This window comes from Salmo salar, chromosome 06 (genome assembly GCF_965601325.2).
Source record: "Salmo salar chromosome 06, fSalSal1, whole genome shotgun sequence".
NCBI lineage: Eukaryota > Metazoa > Chordata > Actinopteri > Salmoniformes > Salmonidae > Salmo > Salmo salar.
Genome location: NC_138296.1, coordinates 40,450,198 through 40,472,669, shown reverse-complemented (window position 1 = coordinate 40,472,669; position 22,472 = coordinate 40,450,198). Strand labels below are relative to the sequence as shown.

The following is a 22,472-nucleotide window of genomic DNA, read 5'->3' as shown; positions in this document are numbered from 1 at the left end:
ACATATGGTGCCGCTGGGTGGTTTGTACATATGGTGCTGCTGGGTGGTTGAAGAGAAACAGCATTATCTTGCAAATGAAACCACCCCCTGTCAGAGTAAATGTAACCCCCCCCCCCCCCCCCCCCCCCCCCCCAAGTCCTAGAGATCAAGATCAATAGTCTGAGCTGAAATGCAATCTACATTATGTCCAGACCAGAAACAACCTACATAATCACATTTTTGCTCTATGATAGATACTCAACAATAGTGTATTATTACAGTACATGACAACAGACTGTTTAGCAAGACCATTGGCTGTATTGTGGTAGGATTTAGACAGCATTATTGGTCCTTTCTCAGAGCTTTACAGATGGTATAACACAGTAATCCTCTGTTTGTGAGTACTTTAAACACGGAGCTTGGCTGTCTTGCTGTGGTTTAATTTTAGTCTGTTTCTTTTGGGCGGGCTCCAGCGTATGCTGCAGATGGACACATTCTCACAGAACAGCTCCTCGGTCTGGAGGCTGGAGTTTGTTCCCGCTCTCTGCTCTCAGCTCTCCACCCTCCGGCCGGTCTCGTCTGGTTTGTGGCCCCAGCCATGCTCATGCCCCCTGGAGCCGCTGGACCCGCTGGACTACCAAGATGTTGTGTTATCTAGTATAATGTCTCCGTGCCCCAGTTGTATACCGTCTTATTTCTGTGTCGTCACTTTTTCTCCACCTCAGTGTGCCTGAGACATACAGAGACATTTGTCATTTTTCCCATGTGTGTATATGCATGCATGTGTGCGTGTGTGTGTGTGTGTGTGTGTGTGTGTGTGTGTGTGTGTGTGTGTGTGTGTGTGTGTGTGTGTGTGTGTGTGTGTGTGTGTGTGTGTGTGTGTGTGCGTGTGTGCCACAGCCATCCTTGATTTCAGTTATGTACCATTCATATTCATATTTCCTCTTCCAACCACCCTAAGGTTGTCTAGCACAACAACATGAATAAAACACTCATTATAGTGGAGTCTGGCAGCCGAATGAGATGTCTCATCCTTGTTTTAAAGAAGGGGATTACAATTATAAACATGGGCTGGCAGGAGGGACTGGGGCTCTGGGGCTGGAGGGACTGGGGCTCTGGGACTGGGGGAACTGGGGCTGGGGGGACTGGGGCTCTGGGACTGGGGGAACTGGGGCTGGGGGGACTGGGGCTCTGGGACTGGAGGGACTGGGGCTCTGGGACTGGAGGGTCTGGGGCTCTTGGGCAGGAGGGACTGGGGTGGGGGGAACTGGGGCTGGGGGGACTGGGGCTCTGGGACTGGAGGGTCTGGGGCTCTGGGGCAGGAGGGACTGGGGCTGGGGGACTGGAGGGACTGGGGTGGGGGGAACTGGGGCTGGGGGGACTGGGGCTCTGGGACTGGAGGGACTGGGGCTCTGGGACTGGAGGGACTGGGGCTCTGGGACCGGAGTGTCTGGGGCTCTGGGGCAGGAGGGTCTGGGGCTCTGGGACTGGAGGGACTGGGGCTTTGGGGCAGGAGGGACTGGGACTGGAGAGACTGGGGCTCTGGGACTGGATCCCTTGTGGCCCATATGAGGTTTCATACTGAGGAGCAGAAAGAGCCTAATGATGGAGCTATTCACACTAACGATTACAGCATGTATCCCTGTATGACACACAGAGATCTAAGATGGAGGTTTAATCATACTGCTTTAATGATCCTCTCCCATTAGCAGGGTGTGGGGAGGGAGGGAGGTAAACCAAGCCAGCGTTTGAGATTACACTCACTGGCCATTGATTTTCTACAGTGGATAGATGTTCATCATTCAGACTGGGCGATACAGTATGATGAACGAATACAGAGGGAGCGAGGCACCTCGCTGAACAGCAGACCACCGACACCAGATACCCCACCATGGTTACAGCCAACAACCTAAGCCCATCATCCAGTGGCTGCAGACAGTTGGTAACCCAACATGAACATCACTAACCATCTGGAGGAAGGACAGCAGTGGACCTTTCACATCTGCTTTAGAGATTATCTGTGTACTGAAATACTGTCAGAATGTCTTTCAACTCCGTCCCAGCCATGTATTGTATGTAACCCTGCAGATCAGGGCGAAGAGACGACAGGTCAACAATTACTTTGTGAAAGGGAAAGGAGGGAAGAGAACTGTTTTAGCGGCTCAGTGGGAGCATGAAAGGGCTGCTGACCCCTTCCCCCTCTCAGAGACCTCCTGGGCACCATTAACGCCTTGAGAGGGGGGCATTTCCAAAGTTGGGTAAGGGTGGATAATATACAGCATCTGGAAAGCATTATGCTGTTACTGCCCAGGGGTGAGGCATAGGAAGAATAAGAGCAGGGAGAATGTGTGTGTGTGTGTGTGTGTGTGTGTGTGTGTGTGTGTGTGTGTGTGTGTGTGTGTGTGGTGTGTGTGTGTGTGTGTGTGTGTGTGTGTGTGTGTGTGTGTGTGTGTGTGTGTGTGTGTGTGTGTGTGTGTGTGGTTTGGTTTTTGCTATCCTTGTGGGGACTGCTTTTTTAGGCTTAGGGTTAGGTTTAGAGTTAGGTTTAGTTTTAGGGTTAGGGTTAGGGTTAGGGTTAGGATTTTGGGGTTGGGTTAAAGTTAAGAGTTAGGGTGAGGGAAAATAGGATTTTGAATGGGAATCAATTGTTTTGTCCCCATAAGGATAGTAAAACGTGTGTGCGTGTGCATGCGTGTGTGTGTGTGTGTGTAGCCAATTGCATTTGTGGGTCAGAGAATGTATGAGCAATTTTCAAAAGACAGAGAGAGAGAGGGTGATGGAGAAGGCTGAGAAGGAGAAAGGGAGGGGAGATAAGGATCAAGGGACAGAGCGATAGTGTGTACATAGGCAGTGGGAATGTGTGAGTGTGTGACCTAACGCCATGCAGTTTGCTGTATGAGTCTTTGTTCCTGCTAGTCGTTTGAAGACTGGACCTTTTCACTGGGAGGCAGGATGTAGAGATCAGGAACCTTGGCAACAGAACAGTTCCATCTGGGCCTGGGCTAGAAACAAAATGGCTTTGTGTGAGTGTGTTAGAGAGAGACACCCTTATCCCATCCTCACCCCCAGCCGGCCCGGCTCAGCCTCAGACAGGGTACACGAGGTGTTCCCCCCTCATCAGTCGTCCCAGCAGCCCAGGCCCAGCCAGCTGCCCTGGGCCTGTGGAGAGGGAACAGAGTAGCTAATGGCTCACACACAGCACATGACCTTCACTGAGACACATGCAGGTCCCACTCCAATCATCAGCACACACTTATATCATCTAGAATTTCAGGGAGTCGGGGAAGCCAGCTGATTCAGAACAGATTGTGATACAACAGGTTACGTAGGGGTTACACGGGACAGGGAGGGACATGTGACGTAATACTCATAGTTCCTTTTATCCAAAGGAGCTATTGTGGGGATTTGGGGGTTGTCAGGAAGATATTCTAGGTTGGTGAAAGGTTCAACATTGTCAGATACGAATGAAGCAGGCCCCAGGGAGAAGTAGAGCATGCTGGGTATTGGAGTATACTGATCCATATCTCTCCCCATAGGTCATAAGACTGATCACAAAGCAAATACTCCCCTTGTCTCCACTCACAGAGCAATTTACTGTTCTAGGGCCATCTGGGATAAATGAAAAGAAGAGGGTTTCTCGGCCAACTCTGGAACTCGCTCCCCCATTTAGTGAGATTTTCCTGGCTGTGGAGCGTTCACACCCCCACCCCCTTGGAGTAATTTTTTAAGAGCTAGTCGAGCCTTCTCCATAACATGAGTACATGCTGTACTCATGTACTCATGTACTCATGGCCAAGTGCCCGCGGCACGCTAGAGACAATCGCTGGACGTTTAAGCTACCTCCCCCCTACCCCAGCACCCCAGCTCATTCCCCAGCCACCCTCCACTACCACCTCACAACCCCTATAGTACTCTAGTCCTCTACCTCTCTCTGTCCATCTCTCTCCTCCACTCCCTCACTCTCTGCCCCCCCCTGGCCTCACTCTCCACCCCCTCCCTCTCTTCCACATACTTATTTTCTCAACCCCCCTCTCTCTCCTCCACCCCCTCCCTCTCTCCTCTCCTCCCTGCCATCCATCGCTTGGGCTGTTATTGAGCATACATTTCACAGACACTCCCTTAGAGACCGGTGACCTCATCAATGGGCAGGAAGTCAGGGATTCGTGTTCCTCCTTTTGTGAAAGTAATCCCACACTCAATATTTTATTCAGGAGTGGAGTGGAGGAGTGGAGAGAGGTCTGGCGGAGGGAAGGAGGGGGTGTGGAGGCCCCTAACTCAGTTGATTCTCAGTAGTGCTCACTGCTCATGCCACATCATCATGATCACTTGACTATACGTATAGACTAGAGCTTTAACTGCATTAGAACCATGGGAGGCTGGTGAGGGGAGGACGGCTGATCATAGTGTCTGGAATGGAGTGAATGGAATGGTATCAAACACTTGTGTTCCATTCCATCCATTACTAAGAGCCTGTCCTCCCCAATGAAGGTGCCACCAGGAACCAAAAGGAACCAAAAGGCCCTCTGTGAAAAGCATTTCTAGATCCAGGTCCAAGTGGCTGAACTTTCACAACTGGTCTAGACTGGACTGCAATGTGGCAGTGGAACAATGTGGAAGAGGAAGGACTGAAACAGAAAAGCAACAGAAAAGAAAAGAGAAGAACAATTCGACATAGAGAAGTTGTAAATAAAGCACAAAATATCAAAAGGAATGGAGAACAGATCCGTCTGATTGGTTAGACACATGCTGCTGTAGGCTACTGTATCTTTCTGTGAAAACCCAAGTCAATATGTCGTAAAATCATGGAGACAGAGAGACAAACTGACTGGAAACTTTTGTCCCTGATGTGAGTCAATGAATTTGACTGACGGTTTATTGCTGCCAGGGTGCTATTGCTGTATTCTGATGACATCAAGGAAACGCCTAGGCAAGAGGCTGTAGCAGAGCTGATTCAACTCTACAGCTGCTTCTCCTCAGGCAGCAGCAACAGGAAGAGACCTGACCTGCTGCCTTCTACACAGAGGAGGTGTGGGGGCAGGCATCAGCTCTTTCTCTCAGGGGGCCCTACTGTGGACTAGGAAGATCACACACATACGTGCACACGCACATGGACATATATGCACGTGCACATGGGCACATATATACATGAATGCACACACACAAACACACACACACACACACACACACAGACACACACACACACACACACACACACACACACACACACACACACACACACACACACACACACACACACACACACACACACACACACACACACACACACACCTTTAACAATGTGAGTATTTTTACAGCATTCTGGAAAGATCCTCGGTCTTCTGGCCAAGAAAACCATTCCCCATTTACAGAAACGCCTGTGAAAAGAAAGATCCTTCCAATCCATTCCAATTTCTAAGTGATTCTAAAGAAGGAATGGAAAGTACCTGACTCCCTTTTTTGACTTCATTGTTGTCGTTGAAGTGGCAGCAGTGGGTCCGCACCAGTGTGCACATTAGATCAGAGTAGAATAGATCATTCGTCACATTACATTTACACTACCAAACTCTTAGATTTGAATAAACACTGTCTGTAAAGGCTATGAAAGTAATTGGTTATTATGATTTTGGCTGTGATTTACATTAGTGAGAGTGTTCATTTTTTATGTAAAGTATCAATATATTCATTGCAATGGTTAGGCCTATTTAAATACACGGAGCACGCCAAACATTAGGAACACCCTCCTAATATTGAGTTGCACCCCCCCCATCCCCCATCAATAAGGGATCATAGCTTTCACCTGGATTCACCTGGTCAGTCTATGTCATGGAAGGAGTGTTCTTAATGTTTTGTACAGTCAGTGCATGTTACCTTATCATCAGGTCAAGCCCTACAAGACGACCTTCCCTTTTCAATTTCTCACAAGAAGTTTTATCTAAGAAGGAAGATAAGAGAGTGAAAAAGAAAGAGAGAGAGAAATGGAGCGGGAGAGAGAGAGAGCAGCGAGAAAGCCCATTTTTGATCAATGCCTACTGCCCACAGCAGATCGATTCAGCACTGGGGGGCAAAAGCATCAGGATTTTGAGGCTAAACTTTGCACGCACAGTCACTCACAAGAACAAAGTCAAACTGACTCATACACTCACCTATCATTTATACCACTTTCACAGACACACCTGCATTCCCTCCTTCCCTCAGTCTCCAGGACAGTCATCCCCAGTAAGTCTGTACATGTCTGTTACCGCCAGGTCTGGCTTTCCGCTGACAGCGCAGAAATACACACTGTTGCTCCAGAGGGGTGTGTTGGGGCCTGGCCACTCCCGGCCCGCACGACACAAAGACAGCAGCGCTGCCAGAAAGCAACACACAGCAGCTCCACAGAAAAGGAGAAAAACAGACAGAGCAGGCCAGGGAAAGAGGGGGACAGAGAGGAGAGGGGTGGGGGTGAATTTACGGAGGAGGCTGTGGAGTCTGAGCACTCTGCCTGCAGGGACATTGGTGGGTCTGTGCCCAGATGTGAGGGAGGGGATGGAGGGATGGAGGGATGGAGGGGATGGAGGGATGGAGGGATGGAGGGATGGAGGGAATGGAGGGATGGAGGGATGGAGGGATGGAGGGGATGGAGGGATGGAGGGATGGAGGGATGGATGGACACAGAAGTGACAGTAAGATCCAGTGTGTCTGAATCCCTGCCAATCACTCCAGTCATTCTCATGGTGCTGCTCTGCTGCCTCTACAACAAATCTGTTACGTTTCCAGGACATTTCATTCCCCACCCGCTGCTGATTCTGGCACACACCACCTTCTCACATATTATAGTGTTGGACACACACTCTTAGTAGACACCGCACATGCACATACACACACACACGCAAGCACATGCACGCACACACACAGCGAGTCAGTGGAACAGAAGGCAGCAGCAACACATACTCTGTCATCCTCTATCTTCCAGAGATATGCTAATTAGCAGTGACACAGTCGTCCAGTGATAAGGAAGTACTATAAAAACAGTGCCTCATGTCTTAGGAAGTGAATGTCATCCGTTACGCTCTCAACCAGCCCTTTCTGCATTGTACTCAATGTGGAGTCTCTCTCTCTCTCTCTCTCTCTCTCTCTCTCTCTCTCTCTCTCTCTCTCTCTCTCTCTCTCTCTCTCTCTCTCTCTCTCTCTCTCTCTCTCTCTCTCTCTCTCTCTCTCTCTCTCTCTCTCTATGCTGTGGTGAAACAGAACACTCAGATAAAATAACAGCTAGGAGACTGGTAGGACATTCACAGATAAACTATGAACGTACTCCTTAAACAATAAGAACATTCAGACCTGCATTCAGAGATGACGTGCACTCACTCACTGACACTCAGTCCAAGATGGTGCCTCGTCCACTGTTGGCCAAGTGGAGAGTCTGTGATTAGTACGTGTTTACCTCATTGGTTAGAAATCTAATGATGCAGTTACTGCCATAAGATTGTCCAATTAGCATAGCCCCTCACTGTCTAATTATATATCAAACCTTTATTTAACTAGGCAAGTCAGTAAAGAACAAATTCTTATTTATAATGATGGCCTACCCCGGCCAAACCCGGACAATGCTGGGCCAATTGTGCGCCACCCTATGGGACTCTCAATCACGGCCAGTTGTGATACAGCCTGGATTCGAACCAGGGTTTCTGTAGTGACGCCTCTAGCACTGAGATGCAGTGCCTTAGACCGCTGTGCGCATTATCTCACAAGCTGAAAGCTTTACCTCAAAACTAGGTCAAGGAAAAATAGCACATAAGATGAAGTGCTTGCCAAGGGCCAGAGTGACACTAAAGTGTTACAGGGATTAAATAATCATCAAGAGAAAAGGGGGTGAGGGAGGGAGGGAGGGAGCATATAACTGTGAGGAGAGGAGCAGGGTCAAGGGGGAGATTGGGAGCGGGAGATAAGCAAAGGTTGGTGGGCGTCTGGTGGCTCCAAGGTCACAGAGGTCAGCCAGAGCGGAGGAAAGGTGAAACGTCATGACTCATTGCTATGTGGGAAAGAAGGAGGGAGAGAGAGAGGAAATAGTTTCAGGTCTGTTTGGGATAATTGAAGTGCATCCCTCAGCTGTAGTTACTTGTGAAGTGTGGGAGTGTAGGGAGAGAGGGAGAAAGAGAGAGAGAGAGAGAGGGAGAGAGAGAAAGGAAGGAGAAAGGGAGAGAAAAAGAGAGAAAGAGAGGGAGGGAGGGAGGGGTTCAGTGCCTGGGCAGGTCTGGTTCCCATTAGACAAGAGGCCCAGAGGGTGGGTTTGTTTGTACAGGCAGAATGTCCCATAGGAGCAGGGGAGGCAGAGGAAGGCTGATGATGTCACTCCGCCCTATTGGGCCCCTACAGAGGGAATATCAACTGCTCTGGTTCACTTTTTCACCCTCTCACCCCTCCAATCCCCTCATCCCTCCATCCCACCCGTTTGGAAAGAATTGAAACAAACGGCTGACTTCTAAACTGTTTATGGATGTTCTCTGTTTGTGTGTTATTCACGAGAGCTGAGCTGAGAGGTCCTGTCATGACTCCTCTTCTCCTTGGCCCGGCCCAGAACGGAGGATCATCTGCTGCTGCCCTTTGACAGATGTGTCATTCACCTGTAAACGAACCAATCTAGCACTGCAGACGAATCAGCCTACTGCCTCACTGCGGCCTAATGGGCATGTGCAGACAGGTCTATCACTCACATGGCCAATGGGCTGGGTTGTATCAGAGCCAGTTACACACACACACACACACACACACACACACACACACACACACAGACTCCCTTTACACATTATAATTACAGGCAATTAATTACTGATGTGACTTTCTATCATTTCATGAATCATAACAAATGCCTCTTATGCCACCCATTACATGTGTGGGTGCTATTATTGACAGCTGTTATATTGCATGCTATCCCCAGCTCATTCATTATCTCCGTTGACCACCATCTCCATAGTTTGTGTTATTTTAACCATGACAACAATGGTTTCCTTGGTGTTTGTGACCTAACTGTTTCTCACTTTTCCCTCCTGGTAGATGGCTGTTAGAGATAGCAACAGCCTCAGGCACAGAAGGATGAATTGAAGGCACCGCCGTTGATTGCGGCCTATAAAGGTGTAACAAGGAAACTATGACTAACACGCTGCAGCATTAATAGGTTAATAAGGCCTGTAGGGTCTGATTGGAGCATGACTCTGACTCAACTATGGTGCAACAGACAGACAGGACTAGAAACAGTTGAGGTTAGAGCAGAGACAGAAGAGGAAGCAAGACATCCCACTCCCTCAATTTTTCCGTTTCAATGTGAATCAGTGAACTAGGCAGACCAGACCCAGCTGCTATCGCATTGGTGTCTATGGGAAAGCCAACCCTTAAGATCCTGAGTGGCGCAGCAGTCTAAGGCACTGCATCTCAGTGCAAGAGGCGTCACTAGAGTCCCTTGTTCGAATCCAGGCTTTATCACATCCGGCTGTGTCACGTCCTGACCAGTTTAGGGATTATTTGCTATTGTAGTTTGGTCAGGGCGTGGCAGAGGGTATTTTGTTTATGTGTTTCGGGGTGGTGGTGTATGTAGTAGGGTGTTTGATTTATTATTTCCGGGTTTTGGTCTATGTTCTTTCTGGTTTGTTGTATTTCTATGTTTAGGTTGATGGGGGGTTGGACTCTCAATTGGAGGCAGGTGCTTTCTCGTTGCCTCTGATTGTAGAGTCCTATATATGGGTAATGGTTAGGTGTTGTGGGAGATTGTTTTGTTGTTCGTGCGTTCTTTGTTTGTTATTTTGGTGTTCTCTTTATTTAAAAATAAATAACAAGATGAGCATCCACATTCCTGCTGCGTTTTGGTCCTCTATTCCCGACGACAGCCGTTACAGGCTGTGATTGGGAGTCCCATAGGGTGGTGCATAATTGGCCCAGCGTCGTCTGGGTTTGGCCGGGGTAGGTTGTCATCGTAAATACGAATTTGTTCTTTACTGACTTGCCTAGTTAAATAAAGGTTAACTAAAAAAAAGTAGACCAGTACTGACCATTTTTTTCCACTTCCCCCAGTCTATCCCTATAGGGTAGATCTCTTTCTCAAAGATGGAACCCTACAGTTCAACTGTGTTATTTGAGCTAAGGGGTCAACAGTGCACATGATTAGGTAACTAGCATTTCCCTGGCTCAAGTAGTCAGCTGAAGACTGTAGAGGATAAGTGGACTGGTTTGTAACAGGCCAACTGATTACAATAGTTCAGACTGAACAGTATGCACATTGAGACAATGAATCAGCCACACCGTTGTTCTGTTGGCTGTGGATGCACATGTACGTAGAGGCAAACATGTGTAACCTTATACGTATACAGAGTCTCTTGAGTAACTGCATATGAGTTTGTTTGTGTGTGTGCGTGTTTGTGCATGCACCTGTGTGTGTGTGTGTGTGTGTGTGGGGAGTGTACTAATAAAAAGGACCAGAGTGTGTTAGTGTACTAATAAAAAGGACCAGAGTGTATCTCTATTAGTGTACTGTTCTGCCCTTTGAACCAGTTTCTCAATGAGTCACACCAGTGGCCTAGTAAGTTATTGTCAGCACCAATGCCTCTTACGCAACAGAAAGAAGACAAACCCTCCAGTAAGTTACCAACACCCACGCAGACCCACAGCGTATTAGCATTATAAGCCTGTTGCTGTTATAGTTTCACCATGGAGTCGTAAAACTATCACAACCATCTCAACCAATCTGCTTCAATTTAACATGATCACTGATAGCCCTGGAAGAGGGGTTCGTGTGAGCCTTTATTTAAGCCAGCTTTCTTTTGTGTTAGCTAGCAGCGATGTTCGTCACTTTATGGAGCATTCTTCAGGACTTGCACAGTTGCCAAACTCTGACTTTCCAGATAAACACTGGATGTTTTCCAGCATTACAGCTCGGTCCATGGTCACAAAACACTTCCATACCACCACAGTTTGTTAGTCTCACACACGCACACGCACACACCTCCCGCTCATGGGGTAGTGTAGCAGGAATCTGAGGCTGAACAGGCTTGGTTCTAACAGGGATCTAATGTGGCCCCTGTCTCTCACATTTCCCATAGGCCACACCAAATTCCTAGCGAGGGAAGTTTCCATAATTCCTTGGAGGGACGACTGCTCTGCTCAGCCTGCCCTCCTCACAATGAACTCTGTCCCATGTGTCAACTACTCTTTTCATGAACAAACCAGTCTTCCTGGTGTGTGTGTGTTGCAGTGACTATTCTATCTGCTGCCCTAGATTAGCTTTGACTTTTGTTTGCCGTGGATTTAATGGCATGACTCACATCATACTACCCAGAGGGTCCAGCTGGCAGGCCCGGAGGCTGAAAGTGGGTTCACAAATGAAACTACTTCCAATCTTCATCATGTGGAAACCTCAGTCACAGTCTCAGTGTACGCCAGGCAGACAGCTCTGTTTGACACCGTGACTCCCATCATATTATTTAATAAGAAATCCAATATATGGCGGCACACTCCGCTCATCTGTCATCATCTACTTAAGCTGGAAAAGTGTCGGCTCGGTCTGGGCTTCAGCCGGGGAAAAAAATCGACGTATTAATGCAATATGTCCAGAGTCAGGTTTCCTCATCAATGTTCAGTATGATGGTGAGACGGCGAGGGTGTTAGTTTTGATTATAAACTGGGTGGTTCGAGCCCTGAATGCTGATTGTCTGACAGCAGTGGTATATCAGACCGTATATCACAGGTACGGCAAAACATTTATTTTTACTGCTGGTTGATGCTTATTCATAAAACCCTCCTAGGCCTCACTCCCCCCTATCTGAGATATCTACTGCAGCCCTCATCCTCCACATACAACACCCGTTCTGCCAGTCACATTCTGTTAAAGGTCCCCAAAGTACACACATCCCTGGGTCGCTCGTCTTTTCAGTTCGCTGCAGCTAGCGACTGGAACGAACTGCAACAAACACTCAAACTGGACAGTTTTATCTCTATCTCTTCATTCAAAGACTCAATATGGACACTCTTACTGACAGTTGTGGCTGCTTTGCGTGATGTATTGTTGTCTCTAGCTTCTTGCCCTTTGTGCTGTTGTCTGTGCCCAATAATGTTTGTACCATGTTTTGTGCTGCTACCATGTGTTGCTACCATGTTGTTGTTATGTTGTGCTTCTACCATGCTGTGTTGTCATGTGTTGCTGCCGTGCTATGTTGTTGTCTTAGGTCTCTCTTTATGTAGTGTTGTGTTGTCTATCTTGTCATGATGTGTGTTTTGTCCTATATTTATATTATATTTATTTGAATCCCAGGCCCCTGTCCCCACAGGAGGCCTTTTGGTAGACCGTCATATTTAAATAAAGGTTAAATAAATACAAAAAATGTCTTGACTATATTTCCTATTAATTTTGCAACTCATTTCATGTGTGTTTTCATGGAAAACAAGGATCTAAGTGACCCCAAACTTTTGAACGGTAGTGTATATAATTACGTTGGTAACCAGTTTATAAAAACAATAAGGCACCTCTGGGGTTTGTGATATATGGTAAATTTACCATGGCTAAGGGCTGTGTCCAGGCACTACACGTTGCGTCGTTGTAACGGCTGTCTTCGTCGTCAGACGAAACAGAGAAGTCATCGTCTGAGAAAGTGGACCAATATGCAGCGGAGTTAGTGTTCATCATTGAAGTTTAATTTACTAAAGAACACTACACAAAGCAAAACAAGAAAACCGACAGCCAAACAGTCCTGTCAGGTGCAAAACACTAAACAGAAACAATTACCCATAAAACCCCAATGGAAAAACAGGCACTTATGTGTGACTCCCAATCAGCAACAACCAACAACAGCTGTGCCTGATTGGAAGCCACACGGCCAAAATCAATGAAACAGATAACATAGAAAATGAACATAGAACGCCCACCCAATGTAACACCCTGGCCAAACCAAAATAAAGAACAAAAAACCCCTCTCTATGGCCAGGGCGTTACAGTCGTGCGTAAGAACAGCCCTTAGCCATGGTATATTGACCATATACCACACCTCCTCGGGCCTTATTGATTAAGTAGACCATGTGTGGGTGGAATCTTAGCTTTGAGTATTTAGAGCACACTGTGTAATAGGTGAGTGTTTACAGTTAACATTGTGTTTATACATTAGTGTCTATAGTGTATGTAATAAGGGTGCTGGCGTTCAATTTCCTATTCTTTTTGGGCTCCTAGTCTTCCAATCCTTTTCTTTGAATTGCCAAATGTGTTTGCCGTTTTGATTGGCTGTGGCCGACGTGTTATTTCAGTTTTGATTGGATGTGACCGGTGAGGTCATAATGTAATTACGACACAGCTGTATCAACATCACCAAACTCTGACAAAACCCTCCTTCCCCTCCTCCATCCATCCCCCTCATCCATCCTCCACTCTGGTCTCCCCTACCCTGGCCTGGCCTGTTCTGGTCTGCAGCCTTCCTGCTCCCTGCTCACTGTCTCAACACCCAGTTACCAGGTCATGGGAAGGAAAGAGGAGTGGAGGCAGCAGCTGCAGGAACCAGAAGGAGAATCAACACAACAGACCCAACCTGATGACGACTGTGGAGACAAGGTGGAGTGAGAGAGAGAGAGAGAGAGAGAGAGAGAGAGAGAGAGAGAGAGAGAGAGAGAGAGAGAGAGAGAGAGAGAGAGAGGGTGCAGGAGAGAGAGAGTGCAGAAGAGAAAGAGAGAGAGAGTGCCGGAGAGAGAGAGAGAGAAAGAGAGAGAGAGAGAGAGAGAGAGTACTGGAGAGAGAGTGCAGGAGAGAGAGAGGGGGGAGAGAGAGAGATTGCAGGAGAGAGAGAGAGAGAGAGGGAGACAGAGAGAGATGATCTCCCACCGTCCCATGCTATAAAAACCCCTGACCTTCGTGCAAAAAATAAACAGTGCCATTATTGACTATGAAAATAGCCACTATCTCATGTGAGAGCGAAAATGGGTGGCCATGAAACATTTACAATGCTGTGTGATGATTCCAATGTTGCACAATACGTTCCCTCCTTCCCTCCCTCCTGTGATTGCGTAAAGGAGTGAAATGAAAATGAGAGTCGGAAAAGATCATCACTTTTTTGGCCAACAGCAGCGGTGGTTTGTCAGGGTGACCGTTGTGGTGACCCTGGTGACCGTGAAGACAGAGGTCTGGGCGACTGGACCAGTGTTCAGTTCCTGTTTGCCAGCCCCTCATAAACATGGGAGAGGGAAGGGAAGTGACATGGAGAAGGGAAGAATGTGTAGAGTGTGTAGGAGATCAAAGCACCAGACCCCAGGGTGGTGTGTTGTGGTGAGCAGCAGGGGACCTACCGCTGCACAGTCAGTAAATCTCTGCTCAATTTCAAGTGTGTTTCAACTGTGATTTACAATAACAACACCACTCCCAGATCCCTGGTGGAGGCTAGCTAACACCATGGTCCCTTTCATGGCAAACTGCTGAGTGCCGAGACCTGCACATCAAAAGACCAATCTGCACTGAAAAGAAGGCAAAATTGTATTTTATATATCAACTGATCATGAACATGGATGGTACAACTGAAATAGCTGTGTCATGGACGGTCTCAGCTGGACAATTGGTGTCCTTTGTGGCCATTTTCTTGTCTAGGTGATTGTGAATGTCTGGTGCTGTGTCTGAGCTGTCTGTAGACTGCACTGCTCCAGGCTGTGTGGGTAGGGTGTCTGAGCTGTCTGTAGACTGCACTGCTCCAGGCTGTGTGGGTAGGGTGTCTGAGCTGTCTGTAGACTGCACTGCTCCAGGCTGTGTGGGTAGGGTGTCTGAGCTGTCTGTAGACTGCACTGCTCCAGGCTGTGTGGGTAGGGTGTCTGAGCTGTCTGTAGACCGCACTGCTCCAGGCTGTGTTGGTAGGGTGTCTGAGCTGTCTGTAGACTGCACTGCTCCAGGCTGTGTTGGTAGGGTGTCTGAGCTGTCTGTAGACTGCACTGCTCCAGGCTGTGTTGGTAGGGTGTCTGAGCTGTCTGTAGACTGCACTGCTTCAGGCTGTGTTGGTAGGGTGTCTGAGCTGTCTGTAGACTGCACTGCTCCAGGCTGTGTGGGTAGGGTGTGAGATCTAGACCCTCACTGTCTCCCTGTCATCTCCTCTCACAGCCTTTGTTATTTTACGATGCGCACATTCCACCACCCTGTCACTCTGTCTGTCACACAAGCAAACATAGACACACACTCACACACACACTCACAGATATCCCTTAGTCATCTTCACATTAGTTTTCCCTCTTAACTGAAGTACTCCTTTTAACCTACTGAGCTGAGCCGAGCTGTACTTCACTGGCCTGGTTACCATCCATCATAGTTGCTGGAACTGTGCTGGAGAGGACAAAGTGGAAAGAAAATATCCGAGCCAGCACAGTACGATTCAGGACGGCACAATAGTGTGAAAAGGACCAGGGTGTGAAGGGAAGTGCATGGGGGCCATAGAGGGGGTTTGTCTGGTCTGGGCAGCAGAGAGAGAGAGAGAGAGAGAGAGAGAGAGAGAGAGAGAGAGAGAGATTAAAGCTGTGCTCTTGTTATGGCCTGACCCTGATCCTTGTTATCTGATGACCCCAACATTGACCCCTGCAGTCAACCAGCCAATCCTGCCCGGAGAGAATAGAAGATAAGGAAGTGGAGACGTGTCGGGGCAAACACTCTTTTGTAAACACACTTATATAAACAAATCCTGCATGCAGTCATCCCTGTCACAAATACACGAAGTGAGAAAGACATGCACGCACACACACACACACACACACACCACACACACACACACACACACACACACACACACACACACACACACACACACACACACACACACCACCCTGATCCTCTGCTCTATCTCTCAGGTAAACAACCCGGCAGTGTGCGTGCAATCTTACCGAAAGCTTATTTTACCCTCTACTGACCCACTTCTTTCAACTCCTCTGCATCCATCCATCCATCCATCCATCCTTCCTCTATTTCCTTACCCTATTTTCACCTTTTTCACCCAACTCCCTCAGGTCCCCCATCCTCACACATCATTTACTATCCTCCAAAACACCACCCTCCACCCTCTCCTTCCCAAAATCTTCAGGGTAGCAACAGTCTGCATGAGTGCATTTGGGAGCCCAAGCGTTCCTTACTTCAGGGTGTCCTGCTGAGCTGTGCCAACGCTGTGAAACATCTGTGCTCCAATTTCTTTCTCTTTTATCTGAGTACGCATGTACAGTTGAAGTCGGAAGTTCACATACACTTAGGTTGGAGTAATTAAAACTCGTTTTTCAACCACTCCACACATTTCTTGTTAACAAACTATAGTTTTGGCAAGTCGGTCAGGACATCTACTTTGTGCATGACACAAGTCATTTTTCCAACAATTGTTTACAGACAGATTATTTTACTTATAATTCATTGTATCACAATTCCAGTGGGTCAGAAGTTTCCATACACTAAGTTGATTGTGCCTTTAAACAGCTTGGAAAATTGCAGAAAATGATGGCTTTAGAATCTTCTGATAGGCTAATTGACATAATTTGAGTCAATTGGAGGTGTACCTATGGAGGTATTTCATGGCCTACCTTCAAACTCAGTGCCTCTTTGCTTGACATCATGGGAAAATCAAAAGAAAGCAGCCAAGACCTCAGAAAAAAAATTGTAGACCTCCACAAGTCTGGCTCATCCTTGGGAGCAATTTCCAAACGCCTGAAGGTACCACGTTCCTCTGTACAAACAATAGTACGCAAGTATAAACACCATGGGACCACGCGGCCGTCATACCGCTCAGGAAGGAGACGCGTTCTGTCTCCTAGAGATGAACGTACTTTGGTGTGAAAAGTGCAAATCAATCCCAGAACAACAGCAAAGGACCTTGTGAAGATGCTGGAGGAAACAGGTACAAAAGTATCTATATCCACAGTAAAACGAGTCCTATATCGACATAACCTGAAAGGCCGCTCAGCAAGGAAGAAGCCACTGCTCCAAAACCGCCATAACAAAAACTGACTACGGTTTGCAACTGCACATGGGGACAAAGATCGTACTTTTTGGTGAAATGTCCTCTGGTCTGATGAAACAAAAATAGAACTGTTTGGCCATAATGACCATCGTTATGTTTGGAGGAAAAATGGGGAGGCTTGCAAGCCGAAGAACACCATCCTAATCGTGAAACACGGAGGTGGCAGCATCATGTTGTGGGGGGTGCTTTGCTGCAGGAGGGACTGGTGCACTTCACAAAATAGATGGCATCATGAGGTAGGAAAATTATGTGGATATATTGAAGCAACATCTCAAGACATCAGTCAGGAAGTTAAAGCTTGGTCGCAAATGGGTCTTCCAAATGGACAATGACCCCAAGCATACTTCCAAAGTTGTGGCAAAATGGCTTAAGGACAACAAAGTCAAGGTATTGGAGTGGCCATCACAAAGCCCTAACCTCAAAAAAAAAGAAAAAGTGTGTGCGAACAAGGAGGCATACTAACCTGACTCAGTTACACCAGCTCTGTCAGGAGGAATGGGCCAAAATTCACCCAACTTATTGTGGGAAGCTTGTGGAAGGCTACACAAAATGTTTGACCCAAGTTAAACAATTTAAAGGCAATGCTACCAAATACTAATTCAGTGTATGTAAACTTCTGACCCACTGGGAATGTGATGAAAGAAATAAAATCTGAAATAAATCATTCTCTCTACCATTATTCTGACATTTCACATTCTTAAAATAAAGTGGTGATCCTAACTGACCTAAGACAGGGCATTTTTACTTGGATTAAATGTCAGGAATTGTGAAAAACTGAGTTTAAATGTATTTGGCTAAGGTGTATGTAAACTTCCGACTTCAACTGTAGCTGTCTCTAAGACTGCCCATCCAGTTAGTAGGCTACATACTGCAGGTGAACCTATGGGTCCAGATGTTGCACAGCTGGAGCGGGAAAACATGCAAAACACTATTCAGTGACAATTTTACACATCAAACACACACACATACACACACCCATACGTGCACAAACACACACACACACACACACACACACGGGGGAGAGAAAGGCACACCGCCATAACCATTGATCTAAACCTGCGAGTATATTAAGCATTTGAACTCACACACAGGTCAAAGAATTATCTGGAAATGTCAGTGTTGGGTTTCTCCACCAATGACAAGGGGAGACACTGATGGCTGCCATGTGGTTTCAGATTTTGCCCTTGTCCTCTCTGATGCATTTTACATTTACATTTAAGTCATTGATGCTTCGGGAATATAATAGAGCCCATCCATGACTGTCACCTCTCACGCTTAACTGACTCCTAAACTCAGTCTGTTGTTCCTGTTTATCTGTGCTTGCTGCTCATGCCTGTTTTAGACTTGAGAAGTTGAGGAGGACGGGTGAAAATGACTGGGGAAATACATCTATTATTATTCCAGTTGTTAGGAATTATTTGTTTACATCTCGCACGTAAGTAACGCCCTGGACCAGAGCTGGCTAGTAGATAGCTGACAAGCTCATGTGTGCATAGCGGCACCCCAATTAAAAAATCACAAAGGCTTGCCTTTTGGTAGTTAATAACTCCAATGTGAAACATGCTTGCTATAGCATCCTTAGCTGGCCTTGAAAATGTTAATCAGTTCTTCATCAAAATCACCCGAATCGCACATGCCTACAGTATGAGAGTTTATTCAATCCTTTGATTGGATGGGAAAGATGTCAATTGCTACTGCAAGACATCTGATTGGTTATCTGTTCATTTGTCCTATGTGGTATGCCATACGTATAGGCTGTCTATTGACGTTGTTTATATATATATTTTTTAAACCGTGTGTTTCTAGAGGAGGACTAAAAATAGCCGTCCTCACATGATGGGGATGCTATTGAGATTAGACCATTTCAGAGCAGTGTTTTTAAACAGATATTTCTCATAGATGTATCTAAAAATGTTAAATGTTTCCAATGACCAGCCTCCTCCGCTATGTACATTTACTTGTGTTTCAGCCAGACACACACAGAGAAGGAGAATCTAAGCTGACTGACAAGAGTTGTATGACAGCACAAATGACAGGTCCTATTTTGGAAAACATTATCTCTGAGTTATCATGTTCATCGAGCCTAGTTTAATAATGAATGTGCGGAAGAGAATGTGTTTTCCTACTGGTACTTCAGCAAGGCTCTGTAAACACAGGTCCTAAGCTCCAGGAAGCCCCAAAACCCAAGCCCCCCAACCCCTACCTCGTGTCCCTCATCTCCCAATCCCTATGTCCATACCGTCCCTCACCATGGAGCTCTCTGGACCTCCCTGCCCTCCTCATTTCTTTCTCCACCCTGTCAGAGGGAGAGAGGTGATGGCAGAGTCACACACACTGAATGGAACATAATAGATATGGCCCAATAAACCAGTAGAGTAACCAACACACAGACCCACAACAACACATCCACACACTCACACATATGAATAAAGTGGAACATGGGAACAGTCTATTGAGTCCAGGGTATAATAATCGAGGTAACTCTATACTGTGAGAGATTCCTGGGCAGAAGGGGTGGAGCCCTTTAACATTGACTACACACTGAGATCCACTGCACCACGGAGACGTCTCACTCATACCCACAGAGAGCTCTGCTAGGAAAATAAATAGACAGATCATATAGATTCAGAGAGACTCCCCTCACACAGCCAGAGAAAACACAAAGACACACGGAGAAAACACTAACAAAGGACACACAGGAAGCAAACAGAAGATGGGTACAAGAAGGCCTGGTAGTTATAAAATATGTATAATAACAATGTGCCTGTAATGAAATCTGGTGTTATAAGTGGCTTCACATGGCTTCATGTACACATCATGTACATAACCAACAAAAGCACATACGGTTTCATTTGTGTGGGGGGAAACAAAGCGCCCTCCATGTGGTGTGGACAATGAGGTGAACCTCACCCCACAACGAAGAGATCAAATGTTTCTAACAACTACAAGTCTACTGTGTAGGTAAGAGAACACTAGGAGATCAGGTTAGAGATAAGAGGGGAAGGTAACACTTGAGGTATTTATAGAGGAGGGGGAGCAGGGGGACCTGTTTTACCACATAACCTGTGAACAACAGACAGACAGACAGAGACAGAGCGAGAGGGAGAGAGACATGTGGCATGACCAACACTTAAGCCACTAATGGGTGATTTGGAGAGAGGAGAAGACCAGCAGACGTCCAAGCTACAATGTTTACTCTGTCTGTTAAGGGGTATGGGGGGAACAAAAACACCCGGCAATGAAACACACACACACACACACACACCTCCTCTACAACCAGCAGCACACACAGCCTGCTGTCTTCATTTGTTTATTTAACCTTTATTTAACTAGGCAAGTCAGTTAACAACAAATTCTTATTTACAATGACGGCCTACCCTGGCCAAACCCTCCCCTAACACGGACGACGCTGGGCCAATTGTGTGCCGCGCTATGGGATTCCCGATCACGGCCGGTTGTGATACAGCCGGTATCAAACCCGGGTCTGTAGTGACGCCTCTAGCACTAGTGCCTTAGACTGCTGCGCCACTCGGTCCCATTGCTCCATTGATTGAATCACACAGCACCTCAGGATACTTACTGATGGTTAATGGCACAGGTTTAGTGATTTTTCAGAGTGGCTGGAAGCAGCTGTAGCTGAGGCCTCTGGCTGGGATGCCTGTTCATCTACAGTAACACTATTGATTTGAACATCCAGAACTCATATTGACAATTCTCAGAACATGCCCTATGCTGTATTCATAAAATAGGGTGCAGAATATGGTGCTGAACCACCACGGTCACATGCAAGCATGCAAAGCCCCTTCAGCTGTGTCCTGTTCTCTCATGTTCTGACTGTTTGCAGCACTACCCTAGTACCAAGATAGAACCAAAAATAGGAGTATTGTATGTAGTATAACTGCTTTGTGGTAAAGCATATTTGCGCTAGAAAAGTTACTGGTGAACCTAAACTAAAATGAGGCCATGAGCTAAGGCACAAATTACCCTGCACCCCTTCTGTATCAATCATCAGTTGAGAAATATGTCACTCTGGAGACTTACGGTGACAAAAGTGTTGCAGAACCAAAATCATTTCCACATCATTTGACCTGAATGTGAATACTCAGAGTATCATTATGCATGTCATTGTGACCATCAGGTCTCATTGTATCACAAGAACGGGTTACAGATGCACATGACTTAAGAAAAATTCACAGTGCTAAAAATATAAAGTCTAACTTTGGGTACTTTGAAGCATCTGTGGCGGAAAGAGGAAGGCTTTTGTCCTGGCTTTGTGGAGCTGCTCTCTGACTTCAGAAGAGGAAGTGATGTAAGAGATCCTTCCCCTGCATTTCTCTTTACATCTCTATTTCAAATCAAAACAAGGTAATATTAACAGGAATATACAGTGGATTTCACCCAGCAATCCTCATGCAGAATAGAACAGTAACAGAATATTTTCTTAGTATTGTCTCGCCTGCTCTTTGTGCAGACCAGTTTAACCCTAATTGACATTCCCATACACGATGTTGACAACATCCTTGCATCTGTAAACACCGTAGAAAATAGGTTAAATGTATACCATTTGGCCATGGAAATTCCCCTTTCACTGAAATAGAGCATGAGAACAGTTACGCTTGACTGCTGTGATGACTTCCCTAGTGAAGGCTGGCCAGCATCTAAAAGTAGAAACAAAGGAAATTCAGATCCTCAGATCCTCTAATACCACTCTGCCTTGTTGGGTCTGAGAGGAGGTATGGAGATGAGTTGAGGAGTCACAATATCTGCTCTTACTCAATGGGACATTTTGCTTGCTAGTTTTAAATATGCTAAATCCAATAATTAAGGCCTAATGAATTTATTTCAATTGACTGATTTCCTTATATAAACTGTAACTCAGTAAAATCGTTGGATGTTGCGTTTATATTTTTGTTCAGTATACAGTTGAAGTCGGAAGTTTACATACACCTTAGACAAATACATTTAAACTCAGTTTTCACAATTCCTGACATTTAATCCTAGTAAAAATGCCCTGTCTTAGGTCAGTTAGGATCACCACTTTATTTTAAGAATGTGAAATGTCAGAATAATAGTAGAGAGAACAATTTATTTCAGATTTTATTTATTTCATCACATTCCCAGTGGGTCAGAAGTTTACATACACTCAATTAGTATTTGGTAGCGTTGCCTTTAAATTGTTTAACTTGGGTCAAACGTTTCGCATAGCCTTCCACAAGCTTCCCACAATAAGTTGGGTGAATTTTGGCCCATTCCTCCGTACAGAGCTGGTGTAACTGAGTCAGGTTTGTAGGCCTCCTTGCTCGCACATGCTTTTTCAGTTCTGCCCACAAATGTTCTATAGGATTGAGGTCAGGGCTTTGTGATGGCCACTCCAACCAATACCTTGACTTTGTTGTCATTGTCCATTTGGAAGACCCATTTGCGACCAAGCTTTAAACTTCCTGACTGATGTCTTGAGATGTTGCTTCAATATATCCACATAATTTTCCTTCCTCATGATGCCATCTATTTTGTGAAGTGCAC

General features: G+C 46.3%; 1 long non-coding RNA gene across 1 annotated transcript; it reads right to left on the bottom strand.

The window, feature by feature from the left end:
- Window positions 1–310: 310 nt before the first annotated feature.
- LOC106607227 (uncharacterized) lies at window positions 311–6,256 on the bottom strand. The gene is made up of 3 exons (XR_006770405.2): window positions 6,123–6,256; window positions 3,043–3,138; window positions 311–709 (listed from the first exon to the last, which is right to left on the bottom strand). It is a non-coding gene; the product is annotated as an uncharacterized LOC106607227 (long non-coding RNA).
- Window positions 6,257–22,472: the final 16,216 nt, after the last annotated feature.